Source organism: Ammodytes marinus (genome assembly GCF_949987685.1).
Source record: "Ammodytes marinus genome assembly, chromosome: 18".
Lineage (NCBI taxonomy): Eukaryota > Metazoa > Chordata > Actinopteri > Uranoscopiformes > Ammodytidae > Ammodytes > Ammodytes marinus.
This window is the reverse complement of record NC_137222.1, coordinates 4,458,798-4,475,111: the sequence shown is the minus strand read 5'-3', so window position 1 is coordinate 4,475,111 and position 16,314 is coordinate 4,458,798. Positions and strand designations below refer to the sequence as shown.

General features: G+C 38.1%; 1 protein-coding gene across 2 annotated transcripts in view; it reads right to left on the bottom strand.

The window, feature by feature from the left end:
• The window catches only part of erbin (erbb2 interacting protein), a 56,259-nt gene extending 40,192 nt beyond the window's left edge, over window positions 1–16,067 (bottom strand). For both annotated transcript variants that reach the window (XM_080047188.1, XM_080047189.1), the window contains exons 1-2: window positions 15,482–16,067; window positions 3,651–3,725 (exon numbers count right to left, since the gene is read on the bottom strand). The gene's annotated coding sequence lies outside the window, so the exon portion shown is untranslated. The remainder of the gene's footprint in view (window positions 1–3,650; window positions 3,726–15,481) is intronic.
• Between the last annotated feature and the right edge of the window lie 247 nt (window positions 16,068–16,314).

The window sequence follows — 16,314 nt, the reverse complement described above, 5'->3', positions numbered from 1 at the left end:
AACATCAATTCAAAGTGACACTTAAATGTTTGTACAAAGTTATCTTATTTACCGTGACAGTTTATTTTGAACCATGACATTTGAGAAAAGCAGCAGATTATTGTTGACAGTGAAGTCAGAATAAGGATATGGATTTATTTACAGCGACTTTAAGTGCAATAGACCAACACAGTTTGTCTCCTTCAGTCAAGAGCTCAAGCAGACCTGAAGGGCTATCGGCTCATAATCTAGGCTAATACCACAGATGGCCATGAACGGAATAAGCAGAGGAACGGATAGCAAATAGCAAGCCAGACATAAAAAGCAAAATCAGTGAATATTCCCTCACAATCCGCTACCTGCCCGCACTGTGTGATGAAAACAAATCTGGTGTTAATACACAACCTAGGCTCTGTAAACTGGTATGTAAACAAAGGGGATGTAAAAAAAAAAAGGGAGCCCATCATAGCTTGCAACATGGCCCTTTACAGAGCCTAGGCTTTGTTTTAACCCATTGATGACTATGGCAATCTAGGATGCATGTCCTTAATGCCTGAGGGTTTTCTGAATTTTTTTTACGAATTGTCAAGTCTACCAAAACCTTAATATCTAAGCCTGTGTAGCACATAGAAACATGAAATAAAATACATTTAAAAGTTAAGGTTCACAGGTTTTATTTAAACATGCTCCCTTAGCGCTTACAAACCAACAAATATTTATAAAAATCGTCAAAATTAGATGAATTAGAAAATTATTAAATATCGTTAATAAATAGATGCAATGTGTTGTGTGATTTTCGTCAGTAGTCTATAGTAGACCTTGATTCTGCGCACCAAACGCCACTAACTGTTCTGTCGCCGACATAGCTGGCGTATTTTTTTTATTATTTTGTTTTATTTTTTTATTTTTTATTTTTTTGATTGACATGATTTTCGGCAAACCACACAACTTTTGGGTGGTCACGTGGTCTTCAAAAAATCAACAAAACCCACCTCATGTGTATTTGAACCAATGACAGTGCATTCTATGCTGGGAATGCCATGAAAATTAGATAAAGTAATAATGCTGCGCGACGCAGCATCAGGCAGGAGAGCCAATGTGGCATCGCGCAGCAGCCGTCATCAATGGGTTAACATTGACATTTTTTCAGTAAACACCGTACAGACAGGTAGTGGATTTGTGTGGAGATATTCACTGATTCTGACAAAGTGATTTTGATGACAACAAGCACTCTCCACAAATCGCTGACGCCACCTTTAATTGGAAGAACAAGTCATACCAAGTGTATTTGCTAAAGCTTTAATGATAAATGGACATTGTTTTAAACTGAGTTCTTGAAAACGTCACCCAGTGATATCTGTGTATGTGTACGTATCAGATACAGTGGCTTGTCTGTTTGTATGTGTGTCCATGTGAACGAGAAAGCCAGAGGGAGTGAGATGCCATTTGCCAAGTCTCAATAACCAGGTCAGACACATTCAGGTCAGAGCCGGGTATCCATGCAGACAACAAACGCATTTTCCTTGTTTGCCTACCGGAGAATATGGAAATGGTTAACATGTCCCAAGTGCCTTTTTAAAGCCAAAATGTCGGCTCATTAAATACTGTTTTAAAACATCTAAACAATGAAAAATCATGTGGAAATATGGGTCACAATATAGTGTTAGCCTTTGAAACTTTAACATCACCTCTCCCTCTTCTTCATCAGAGAACTACAGCCCACTGAATCAAACTGTAATAGCATTTTACCGAGGTAAAAAGAACTAAACAAGTTTATCTTAAATAATAATATATTCTTAAAATAACGAGTAAAATAAAAATAAGTAAATTACAGGGTTTCAAAACAGGGTAGATTATTTTTGCATTAAACTAAAAAATAAATGGGGGCGAAGAGCCCATCGAGATGAATTGCACACCTCTGGCACAAATATTTTTGTTTTTCATAAATAGTTATTCAAATGCCACTTGAGCCCAATTTGTACTGGGTTGTATAAATAAAATGGACTCTACTTGAATATGTTACGAAATCTGTAATGTTAAAGAGGCAGTGTGAAGTCATAGTGATGAGCCAACAGGGAGTTATCACCTGAATCGTCAGCTCCCCTTGGGGCTTTGCAGACCTTTATAATGAGGTAATTAGCTGTCTGGCTTCAACTTACTGTATTGGTGGTTCACCGTCACTGCTCTGAAAGGTTATTTTTTGCCGCAGCAGGCAGAGCAAAGGCTGTAGAAAGCCACTGTACACTTATCTATCCAGCACCAACCTGGAACAAGTTACCAAGTTAAAATATTGTCAAATTGAGCATATAACGTAAGGGATAATGTATAGTGAATGGGTCACTGGAGAAAGTTATGCAAACAAATAAGCTATGCGTTATGGAAAAAAGCCAGTTGTTCAAACAAGTATATGTAAATGTTGCATTTCAAATATGCTTCAGGTTTTAAAAAGGCAAATCTGTTCCTAAGAAACAATGCTGTCTCAAGTAGAAGGTCTCTATCAAAGAGCCTTGTTGTCGCGGCATCACAAGAAAAGTGCATTCACAGACAGTGTCCTCGAGACAAACTGACTTTATGCACCGCCGAGAAATGTGCCATTAGAAGTCAATGTCATAAACACACAGAGCAAGTTGAAAAAAAAATCAAATCGGGTTATCCAAACAAAATAATATTTTGTGCTAACCCAGCCTGCATAGGTTTGATTAAATGTGTTACTGAGAAAAGTGACCACAAATGGCAATAATGCAGTGAAAACCTGAACGAAACCCTGAAGGGAATTTTTTGTCAACGTTGTCCTGTTCTTCCAAAATGCAGGCCTTCAGGCAGCTGGGGCATACGATACATTTGTCTGCACTGCTGCAAGTATCTAAGCGGCCATATTGGACGAATATCCCGATCTTGAATTTTGTATTAGTCGTTACAAATAAAATCTATTTTTGGTCTCTTTTAATTTGTTTAAAATATAGACCAACAACATACAGAACTTAAATGTGCATGTGCAAACAACCAACATACAATAGCAAAAACACTAAACACAAAATCCAAGGTTTCCATAGAATATCTTAAATAAATGCATAATTTATTTATTTGGGGTAAAAGTTTTTTCGAATACATGTTTGTCAATTTATAAATCAAAACAAAGCTAATGCCATTTTGTATCAATCCGCCTTTTAACTAGAACCGGAAGCTTATAACTATGTTGCATTCTATTAACAATGAGGCATGGTCTTGAATAACTAAAACCCTGTAATAGCAATTTCTCTTTTAAACTTTTTAAGTTGAAATATGCAGCCTATTGCACACAGAGCATGTTTGGCAGGTGTATCATGTAGTGTGGCCTCCACGAGAACTGGGTGGGGCACTCTTGTTCTTTCTTGTAAGACTTGGACTAATGTTTGACATCGATAAGTCACTTCCGTGAGAGCAAAAAACTATTCACTCAGACAGTTTTCCTTTTCGAGACAGAATTCTAAATCCAAAAACATACACCACAATAGATTCGGTCCATTAATAATTGCTAAGGTATTTAATGTGGCATCATAAAAACTACAAAAAACAAACGGGCTGTTAAACATCACAAATCAATGGCCACGTAACCCACAGGCTAGAGTTACTGCGGTAATAAATAATGGAATTCATTCTAGAAATAGGAAATTGCGCTGCCTTATACATACCTTGTCATTTAGGACTCAAGCGCCTGGATCCCAGTGGATGGCAGATGATAGATCCAAAAGCAACTATTTTCTTTTCTAATGACAAAAGACAGAAATAACATCATAAGTACCCAGCCAAATAGCAAGCGCTACAAACACCAAAGGTTCTACAGATAGGTAACCCTTACAATTCATTTTTGATGACTGTTTTACAGCTGTTGTTCTTGCCCTGTTCCCTTCGTCATTGAGAAACGGTATGTAAATAAGAGAGGGCCCACCGTAGCTAACAACATGCCTGTTTACAGAGTTTAGGCTGAGTATTAACACTGGATTTTTTTCAGTTCACACACACATAAATACATCAAGTGGATTATGAGGAGATACTCACTGATTTTGACAACGAGCGTTTGAGAATAGCTGAATCCACCTTTAATGATGTACTGCAACAAACTGCATTGTCTCGAGCAATACATATTGTTGTATTGATCACTTGTCTAATCTCTTCTGAGTGGTGAGGGGAAAAGTTAATAATGGGATTGGATAAACTCCTCTTAAATGTTTTTTTTTTCTTTTAAACTTTTTACGTTCAATGGCACATGCAAATTTGCAGTCAAATTTAGGTCAGAATAACCTTCTCTCCCTCATTGTGCTAAATTATGCTTGTTGGGGGATGGCTTTGAAACTCTGGAAGCTAATGTGTGCAGTATGTTCGGCAAAAACTTTGATTCGTCAGCGAATCCCTCAGTAACTGCATAGGGCACTTCAATGAAGGCGGAATTGATTAAGTTGAAGATGCACTGAAATAGCCTGGCTTCTCCCATGTGTACACAGATAGTCCTGTCTTTGCCTGAGGACACTCAAGTAGCACATATAGAAAACACAAGCCGTTCACTATGAAAGACTGTACTGTTAAAGCATCAGTGTGCATGATGTGCAATCGCTCTTCTCAAGTAAAGTTTCTTATTGTAATTTCCATTTACCTTGTCATATTTCTTTATCCTCATTTTAGTTAGTGTAATTAATTTTACTATGCATAATTATTTTTTTAATAGGGTCTATGCAATCTCCTCTCAACCAAGCGGACAATTTCAAATTTTACTATCCTTAAGTGTCTTGCTAGTAAAGTTCCATCATGTATTATATTGTATGGTACAATCTAACATTATATCGATTGATATTTTATGTATGTATGCTTGTATGCAGCTTTTGTCAGCACTTTTGCCAAAGACAAATTTTGTTCGGGACAATAAAGTTTATCCTATCTCATTTCATCAGTCCAAAATACATTGTAATGCAATGAGTAAATGTTTTGATATTACTGAAAAAAAAATGTTTTAACCGGGGTAATCCAGCTTGCTTATGAAATCCAAACAAGAACATAAACAGGACTGAAATCAGGCAAAATCTTGTTTCTAAAGGTCAAAAGGCAAAGCACAACATGAGTTGACTGTCCGTGCACGCTGGAACAGCATTAGACTTGCCAGCCGATTTGAGACACACTGAGCCAGCTAAAAGATAGGATCATCCCTGCACTATCCCCTTCGAGCACAATACAGCTATAGAGCAGGAAAAAGGGGAAGAGAAAGACGGAGAGAGAGAGAAAGAGAGAAAGAGAGAGAAATTTTGACTTATTCATTGTGTCTCCCAATCAGCTGCAAACACATTTCACTGCACTGACACTCATTAGTTTCTGCTCCACTTCCTCTTGGGCGCTTTTATCCACATCTCATCTATTGGGGACTGAATCTTGCCAAAAACAAAAATTCCACAATGTGGAATAGACATTTTATTTTTTAATGTGGTTTTAGTAAGTTTGGTAAGTTTTCTCCTTTCTTATATAAATCACGTTCTGTTACCCTTTTGTGTTTGAAAAGTGTAAATAAAGTTTGATTTGATATGATATGAAAAGAAGCATCAACTTTCACATTTGGGGCTGCTACTGTTGGGTGGGGGGAGGGGGGCGTTATGGTAACAGCAAAAGCCTCTTCTCCTTTGCAGCGAGTTGCCTTTCAGTCAGACAGACATCGCCACCGCAGCCATAATGTGAAACCAAAAGTAGACAGTGAAGAAAATAAATGATCACCTGTGCCTTGTTTACATGAACTCTATCAACCAGGAAGTGCTACTTCCTGTGTGCACTGACAGATTGATGTGATTCTGCATCAGGAAATGTCAACGTGTTCTCATTCATTAATAACTACTCAGAAAGTGAAGTTGATGAATATACTACTGCATATTTTTTTTTATTTAGTCATTACTGCAATCTGACAGTCCATCCAGCATCTCTTTGTAAACTTCAATTAACTGAAGTGAAACTTTCAAGGTATGATGCTTATCTGAAACTTAGTATTTAACTATATACTGTATGTCTGTTTGGCACATAAATATTGGCCAGTTATATTTAGAGTTTTAAAACAAATCTCTATTCTAAAACAGGATCATCTTTAAGAAAAGATCCACAGAGGAAATATTAGTAGACCTTCAAGCTCAAAAAGCCACCTTCAAGACTTCATAAATAAACTTGTGGAGCGCCTTATGTAAACATGAGATATACCATGATGACTCAATAGTGTTATTTTCATATTTATAGACTAGCATATTAATAGAGCTGCTTGTTTGTTTTGTTTGTCATGGTAATAATGTCATTATTTTTTAATTGAGTGTTCGTACCGTAAGACCAGTTTCCCTGTCCCTTGTCCCAGGCCAGTCTGTTCCGTTGCTCTGCTAATAGACTCTAAAGAACACGATGTTATCAACTAAATTCAACTTCGGCTTGCGGTCATATTCTATACTACACAGTGAGCAAACACACTGCAGTTAAAAGTTGTTTGTTTTAATGACATCAACACTCAAGGAGATACTAGTATTTGAACTCTCCTAGCTGTTGGTGCCATGATTTGGACTGCTTTCTGCTAAGCCATGGACTTTGTAGATTCCCTGGTATGAATTGTATATATAATTGTTTTGTAGCTGTTTTGTATGTGTCTTTGTAAAAAAAAATTAAATTGGGAATAATTTTTAATAAATAAATAAATAATAACGTTGGGAATGGATGCAACTCATTTAGCACTAATGGGGTTAACAGGACACAGAACTTAACCAAAACTGCGATCGGTCACATGACGTCCCAAGAGGGCATATTAAGTGTATTGGGGTCAAACAACAAGGTGCTGACCAGCCTGTGCCTGTTCAGTCCAGTTTTAATCACAGCACACTGCAGCGTCTTTATGGGCCCAAAACCCCTCCAAATTGCCTGTGCTCACAAACCAGATTGTATATCAATGAATTGTGCCAGAAGCCTTGGCTAATGGTGAACTATTCATATCATCCTCTTAAAAATGAACAATTTGTGTCAGAAATTAACAAGTGTGATTCCACCTGAAACACATTCAGGATTCAAAAACAATTGGAGTTGTTCAATCCATGCATTCACAAATGTGGTCAAATACATCATAATCCGCACTTGCAGCCTTGCTTTACACACATGCTTTTACTGTTTTAATGTACTGTTTGTGTGATTGTATGCAAGTCTTATGTTGTTGGCCTCAAACTAAAAGGCAATTTTCTGTCACTATGTGAGAGACAATAAAGTTTTGAATTTGAATCTGGAGGACCATTTAGTTTATACGTAAAAAGCAGACATCGCCTACATGTCATTTTCGTTTCAGTGCAGTCATCGACAACTAGCAACAACAGACCAGCACAGTGCCTTGAGCAACAACAATTCCATTATGGATTTGTGTTCATGGATTTATTGTAAAAAAGACAAACTGTATAATTACTTGGGGTTATTTTAGAGCAAAGTATGAATAACAGTCTATTGGTTTGTCTTTGAGGATGAGAAACAATGGAAATGGATGTGATGTTAATGTAATTTACATATTGAGCAGGTGGAAACTGGGGGCAATTAAAGGGTGCATTAAAGATTGAAACCAGATTTCAGTTGCAATTCATATCAAGAAGATGTATTCAGACAATATACTAATAAGGATAATGGTGGTAGGGTCTGAACTAGGTCTGGGTTTATTTTATGCTATCAGGAAACCCATAGGCAACATGTTATAAACTGCTTGACAACAGACTTTTCTGCAGGATTCATTTTGCATGTCTTGCATGTTAACTATATACAATATGTGCCAATGTACGGCCGTTGTGCTGAGATACTGTGCGAGTTTGTGCCCAGCCCAATGCAGACTTAAGCCCACAGACGGTCTTATCATGTGTAGACAGGCTGAAGGCAGCCTAAACTGCATAAAAATCAGCAAGGATATACAGTATGAGGGAAGCTTATAGCAGAGATACCACGCTTATCTGGAAATGGCATTACGACGGACCAGTTTTTTGCAGGGTAAACGTCGAATAACTTTTTTTCTTTCCTCTTTAGTAACCTAAAACCCTTTCAAAATTCTTCCATTACATACGATCTTCTATACGTGATAAATCTACTGGATATGTCAATATGTTCCATGCATTATATAGGGGAGCAGCACACTAGCACAGCACGCTCTCATGTGGTGCCCTAAACAGCCAGTTAGAAGATGCCAAACTAAAAAGAGGATTTGGCTTTCTGAACATATCTGTTGAGGGACGAGACTGAATGAGGCAGAGGCAGATTTTTCTCCTAACTGGGTCACAGGGAATCATGAGGGAGGATCTGAATGCACAGCTGTATGTTAAAACTGGTAAAACAGCATCTCAAAATGTGATGCAAATGTACAGTCAAAACGTGCTGTGGGCCATCCATCAACTGTATGACAGGCCTTTAATGCACGTAATAGGCTATTCATTCAAAATTGATACAGTTGTTAATGTACATTATCTGCCATTTGTTTAGCCAGTATTAATAGCCAGTGGGCAACAGACCAAGAAAGAAAATCCATAAACAAGGGATCATATCTTTGACTGATTTATCATAATGGAAAACTAAGTGGTAGTTAAGTATTGATGCTGACCCACAGACCTTCATCAGATTGTAAAACAATTTTCAATTTCAGTTTTCAATTATATAAAAATCTATTGAACTACAAAGAGTAGAATTTAGAGAATTAGATTAGATTAGAAGTCATAATCAGTTCCTTAAAAGCTATAGTGCCTGTGGCTTTTTCATAAATGAATGTCAGTTACATTCAAGCCATTGCCAAACAAGTTGACTGCAGTTGACCACAAACCTCTATGGATTTCTCATTATGGCAGAGTTTACAAACTGGTTTCGCCCCCTGACAATCCCAAGAAGCTCACATGAAATGTTTCAGTTGTTGATTCTACTTCTAAGAAAAAACCTGGACGTACAAGCAGAAGGTATAAAATCGACTGAATCACTGAAGGCTTACCTTATGTAGAAGTGCTGGCAGTGTTGTTGTTATTAATTCATTCCTCATTGGGGGGGGGGGGACAGAAGTTAAGCACTATATCTTTAGAAAGCAAACAACTTTGGTGTAGAGAAGTGTGTCTGTGCTCTTGTTGATACAGCCTGAATAAGGTCAGTGGGACTGAATCATTGCCATGAATTATAAATATCAGCTTGGGACATCCCTAGTCTCAATATAGCCCGGTCCATATCAAGTGAGCTGAGCAACTCTCTCTGCCCATTTCAACTCTGTAATTAAGCATCTAATAAAAGGTTAACATTTATAAAATTATATATAAAAAAAGCACAAAGAATAGCTGCACACCATCATCATGTTTACAGTTCTTTTTTTAGTCTACATGGATATCTTTATGGTTTCTTTATTTATACAAGAAAGTCATTAAAGAGGACCTATTATACTACTTTTCTGGTCTTAATTTCTTGTTTTACACTGCTATAGAGCAACCTGACACGAATCACATCACAAAAAACTATGTTGATTTTCAGGAAGCTCTTTCTCTTATTTTGGCGATCCAGCACTTCCTGTCAACACTTGAGTGTGTGTGCTTCGGCAATCTCCGCTCCCTCCGCCTGTGCATCGGCCATCATTTTATGCGACGTCACGAATTATGAAAGGGTAGACCGCTTTGAAGACGTGACTTCTCGACTGGCTAGAATAGTGTTTAGTGCTCTGCACAGACACCCCAGACGGTCAGCAGGGAATACGTCGAAATGCATGTAAGTCATTATTTGATAATTTAGTATGGTTAAGCATGACTTTGAATCATCATAACAACGTTTATAGGTCATAAAAGTCAAAAAGCATCATAGGTCCTCTTTAAGAACATGTTCCTCTCTCCAATGGCGGCCTGATATGACAATGGTTTGATGAGAATGGTGTGACCACAGATGATCTTCCTCAGGTAGTAGCAGACTATATTCCATGACCTTGCTTTGTCACATGACCAAGCATCCAAAGGTCAAAGGACTACAGTCACTGCCTGCGATCAAAACACAAATTATTTTGCACCCTGCTGCATGCTCTCAGCTGGTGTAAGGAAGAACACAAGCCCTTCTTCGTGGCTGCCTATCATTTCACTCTCCACTCCTATCATCACCAGCCCCTGGGTTTCAGAAGTATCATGGAAAATACTCAAACAGGGTACCCCAAGGAATCTTGAAGTTACATTTAAGACATTTCAATAACTTTTTAATGCGGACACATACAATTTAATTTAATGCCAATGTCACGGCCATACTCTGGCAAAAGTAGGAAGGATATAATGGAAAATCTGTATGCATTCTAAGGTACTTTTAATTAAAAACATTAAAACAGTTTTTGCTAAGATCCTGCAGGTACCCTGTCAAACAAAGACACTCACACTACACAGAGAAATTCCCACCTAAACCTGTCTGAGCAGATGCATCTCATTAACTCTGCATTTTACTTGCAGCTTAAACAAAGACGTTGCACCAGTTCAAACAGTGACAATGTGTGCCGAGCGGAAAACTGTAAAAAGAAGTTGGTTGAAAATGTCAACAGTAGTTTACGCTATCTCTCTCCATTGTAGCCAAACTGGAATAGATGTGACACACACATCACAGATTAAAGAGAACAATGTAAAGTGAATTCAAATTTGGATTGTACTGAGACTCAGGTCAGATACACCGCCGCAAGCAAACAAAAAAGACTAGTACTATACACACACTGTCGCTTAAAAAGGTGTGTTCCTTCCTTTTACTGACGTCAACACTGAAACAAGATACTTGCAGATCAAGAGAAGGACACAACTCTTTAGCACTAGTGGTTAACAACAGATGTGAAACAGAGCTTACAATGTGCACTATGAAGCTTTAGGTGTGACGGAGAAGTGACCATTTTCAAAGGTATATGCTCATAATTGAATTAACAAACTTTCCTCGCAAGAAAATTGGATCCCTAGAACACTGTTATAGGTTAGAAAGCTTCCTGAAAAGATACTGTTTCACTGTTGTGCTTTACAGCAGCAGGGCTCCCCAGTTTCGTTAAGGTACATGTTCTAGTCTTACGTTTGGTATCAAGTGTTTCAAAATAATTTTGTTATGATTTATAATGATAAACTTATTCAAGACTAAGGCTCAATTCCATGCAGAGAAAATATGTTTTGTAAACGTACTGCAGGCTCTGTAAATGTAAACAAATCCCCCTCCTCTCAAACTGCATAGTGCACCTTTAACCAAAAACTGAAAATCAGTCACAGGCAGGCAATTGGTATAAGGGTCAGTGAACAAGGTGCTGATGACCAGCCTTTGCCTCTTCAGCCTGTTGAAATGGCGGAACAGTGCAGCGCTTCAAAGCCAAACATGGGAGATTCTTTGTGGGCCAACTTATTGGATCTGGCTTGCCCTCAGTAACTTCTGAGGCAACATTTTGGATGAAAAGTACCAGTTGCAATTACCACAACAGAATCTGGAAACTAAACTTTCGGTGAGAATATTTCTAAGAAAAATTCCACTGTAGATGCTTCATGGGAGTTCTACGTGACAACAAAGAAGTTAAAAGTTGAATATAACTCCTTGGGTGGACTGCTGGACATCCAAGTCACATCTGATAGCTACGTTAAAAATATCTAAAGGAGATCTGAGTCCAATATTTCCATGGTCTAATTGAAGCAGTTTGTTTCCACTTGAGCACACGTCCCCCCAATCTTTAATTACAATGACACACTGCTGCTGCATCCCACATGATTCAAATGTATTTGTGGTGATGTGTTAATATGAAACAAAACACATTCACACAGTTCAGAATTAAACGTTTAATAGATCTCTAAAATTTCAGTGTCTACCATCAGTTCCATTTTCTGAAGCCCAGCATGTCAAACTACTTGTTTTGGCCAGCCAACATCAGTCCAAAAAAAAAGCAGATTATTAAATAGTATATCATTCTATATTATCAATTAATGGATTCATTTCTCAGCTTTGTATAATGTATCCTTTTGAAGTGCCCTATCTAAATCATCCATCTGAGAACAGTGTTGGCAATGTGACAATCTTTTTGTTAAAACATTGACAAAATAACCAAAACTAAACAGAACTTTGCTTTGGTTGAAAAACAATGACATAACAAATTCTCAAAGCTAATTGTTTTTTTCTTCCCTACTAAATCACGTGTCAGCTGCAATACATTACAGACAAACTACAAAATTGGCACATCACATGAGAAAAACTGCAACTGGCTCCTTTCCTAACTTGACAACATTTTCTCACAGGTTTGTACACTATCGCAATAGATCACTTAGTTGCCATCCGTCACCAACATCACATGAGTATTTAGTCATCATTACATGTGTTCCTTGGTCCACGTCAACTAGTTCATTGTTGGCACATTCTTCTAGCAACATTTCTTTCCTTTTAACCACAAGCGTAGAAAAGGCATTCGAATCAGTTCAGGGCTAGATCTTCTGAGGCTGGGAAAGGAAATGTGCAATTATATATGGCCACATAAGCAGGAATATTAAATTAGCTGAAGAAAAATAAATAAATAAATCAGTTGAAAGCTGTACTCACAATACCTTTGCTAACAGCACTGATTTTAGCAACACTAAGGGCTGCGTTCCAAATCGCAAACACCTTTTTATCTATTCTACATAATAGTTGTACTCATTTAAATATCATAACATTACACCTTGATCTTGCCTCTTGCTTATATATCAGTCGTATTGCTGGTTGTTTACATACGGCAGCTCTGATGTGGCGTCACTTCAACTGCCCGATGGATTGTGGGTCAGAATCGGACAAAAACCTTCCGTTTTCCACACTAAATAGCTTGACCGAATGTAATAGGGCATCCGGGTATTTTTGAGTATGTTCAATCCGACCACAAGCATTGGGACATCCTAAATCTTTCTCCCACAAGACTAAATAGCAGGGAAGTATGGGTGAGGGAAATGTGGGGTATGGTCATAATATAATCTTTTTAAGAAACCCCGACCCTTCTGACCAGCTTATGATATCCAACAGCTGTTTTCTCCCCAACTGGTTCACAGTTCAGGATAATCACTCATACAGTGTCCCTTGTATAACAGGAAATACATTACGTTAAGGAAGTAAAAGGATCAAGGAATAGAATAGTTTTAACCTCTGACCTCAGATTAATCATTCAAGAGTTTATTTTCTATATAAACACCGACTCTAAGAAGAGAAATTGGAAAATTTCACCATGGAAGTTTTATGGACTAGGATTTACCACGGAACATTTATTTGATCTATAACAAAGATAAAGAAACATGGCATTTCCGTTTCTGTAAAAAGGTTATTGTCAGGTCTTTGCCTTCTTTCGGTATCTCCGATTGGCACAAAAAAGTGTTTTGCAAGTGTATCTGTAACAACACCACTTTGGCACTAGTGTGAGAAAAGAACCGGGCCTTTGTTTGAGAGAACCTTATCTCCCATTCTAGATAAGGCCGGTTGTAAATGATCATACACGGAACTTGATAAATGAAAGGTTCACCGACTCGGGCTTTCAGCACATACCACTGTGGAAAGCGTAATTGTTTATGTTTTATGCCCTGAATTATATTGAAAGTCAGTCTTTGACTCATTGGATAACAATACTTGCTGAAAAAAAGGGATAATACGCAGCCTGGGCTCTGTAAACTGGTATGTAAACAAAGGGTATTTTAATGGGCCCAGTGTGGCTAGCAACAGTACAAACAAGTAGCGGATGGTGAGGAGATATTCACTGATTTTGACAACAATCATTTATATAAAGAATCATACACAATGAATTACAGTTTGTTTTTTACCTCAAATTCTGGAGCCATTTTAAAATTCTAGATTAAGTATAGAGTGAATGTTATTGTAAGCAACTGGATAATAATCTAGAAACAGCTGGACACAGGCTCTTAAGATAAGAGCCCTACAACAATGACAAGTGGCCGCTGACATGTCCTAGTCTTTGTTTACATTTTACCACAGCCCTTTGAAGGATAATCAGATACTCTATCTGTTTAACAACATGACAATGCCAGTCATCACATGGGAGTCTTGTGTTTAAAAGACGGCAGAAGTCTTCGGCTGTACCTCAACACACAGGCTTTACCACATTTCATTTACAGAGTGTGTATCATAACATGGTATTCTCTCGTTAGCAACACATAGCAGCCCGCCATGTCACTGTCACTGGTTAGTTCAGATGGGACAACTTTGAATAGTGTATTTTAATACTTGAAATGTATTTATTTTATTCGTTTATAGCCTTAAAAGCTTGTAATTTGGGGCTGCCCATGTTTGAGCATGTGTAAGACTTTTGAAAGATTGATTTAGGACATTTTAATTTGTATCGATTATTGCAAAGGCTTTGTAAGGATATGTAAGAACAATGGAACCACAGGTTTGTTGTTGTTTCCCCCTGAATGTCATTTGCTTAGTGGTTTCCTGAGATTAATGTGAGTTAATCACAAAAGATGATTAACTAAACAAGCAGGCTTGTGTTGATGGACTTGCTTAAATTTCTAAAAAAACACACATATATAGGCCTACACCTGGAGATTAGCTCAGATATCTATCTCGGATCTTAACAGGATTAAATTACATCGGAGTTAAGTGGGGATAGTAATCTGATTAGCGAAGTGCTGAGAAAATTAAAACGCCGATTCGTTGAGTGGACAGCAGAGTAAATCTCTAGCCTATTCCGTCGAGGCGTTGAAGGTGCCCCGCAACAAAAGATGTGACTGCTGCTGTAGCCTACTGCAGCTGTTAGGTTGAATGGCTGATAACTGGGAATAGATGTGAAGCATACGTAGTTTATTAGCCTACCTACTGTTAAATGTCTAAAAAAAAAAATTAATAGGCAATAGGCATAACTTCCTGGTGACAGGGGATAGATGAATAGACAGGCAATGTGACACTGATGGTTTTTTTTTGTTAATGTGAGCTTACTTTTTTTTGATTATCTGTGGGACTATTGCATGTTTTTGTTTTTATTTGTCTGCAATGTGTGAATTTAATGTAATTGTTTATTTTTTTTGTTATTCATTATTATAAATGTATCGTTGTGTAGATAGTTGCCTACGGATGTGGGATTTGGAAAAGAAAAAACAGGAAAAAATGTGTATTGTCAAATTTTTAGAGAACAAGGCTCTTTCCTCAAATAAAAACATGTCTAAAAAAATAAAATAAAATGTAAAGCAGCAGTCGAGCAGCCATGTAGCCTACAGCTGTTGATGTGAAACCTACCGAAAACACAAGACAGCTGCTTAAAATATCTTGTTACCGTCCAAAACCAACAATTGTACAAGACTAGAAACATTGCCACAGTTTTAACTGTAGTGTCACCTTTCAAAGGAGGTCGTGAAATCATAATTCCACTGGTTAAATAAGATGAATTCACGTATTAACTCAAAGTGGGGCAGCATCAGGATGGGACCCCGACGACACTGCGCTGCTGCGGCTAGCACTGATGTTAGCATGTTGTATGGGGGCCCCACAGACAAGAAACAGACACTCGAACAATTAAAAGACTTACCTAAAATGTCCCGAAGAGTCAAGTGTGTGGTGTTATGGCGTCCGGGTTATGGGGAGGGTGATGGTATCCGAGAAATACGCCGAGAAGTCGGCATTAGATAGCTTCACGAATTCGCTTGAGGGGTAGTTCAATATGGGGTTTTGCTAGTAGTGTTAGCAGCAAGCTAACGTCTCCTCAGCAAGCCGTCCTCAAGTTGTCGACTCTCTCTACTAATTTTTTTCACTTAAAAAGTATTTACCGCCAAAGTGTTACTTAAAAGAACAAACCAAAGGCGAAAACACAAGTAAAAATGTTCCTTAATTAGTAAGACTTAATGAGACGAGCATTAAAAAAGAAAAAAATCCAAAATGTCCACGACATTCAGCAGCAAGGAAATACAAAAGGCAAAAAAAAATGAAAAGAAAAATCCGTACGGTACGACCTCCCAGTAGACTGAGTGAAAGCTTTCCACCTAGCGCATGCCGCCGCACCCAGGTGTTCACAGTCTCTATCTCGTTTTTTGGCTTCAATCAAGCAGCTTTCGATGGACACAGAGCCGAAAGTCGAGCTACATTGAGGCTGAGGTGGTGAGAAACACGGAGCGGTGCGTTTGTTTCTTCTCTGGTGCGAGCTGGGCGACCTCTGCGCCTACAGTCAGGAGGAGGAGGCTGATGTATAGTAGGCTATAGCTGGCCACCAGAAGTCGCTTTTCCCAAACCAGTGGCGTGGAGGTGATGATGCTTTCACTGTCTAACCAAGACACTTCTTATCGTGAATATCCCTCAATGCATTTTTCCATCCCCACTTTCTTTTTGGTCCAGGGTATGTATGCGTATTCACATACCATTGGCTAT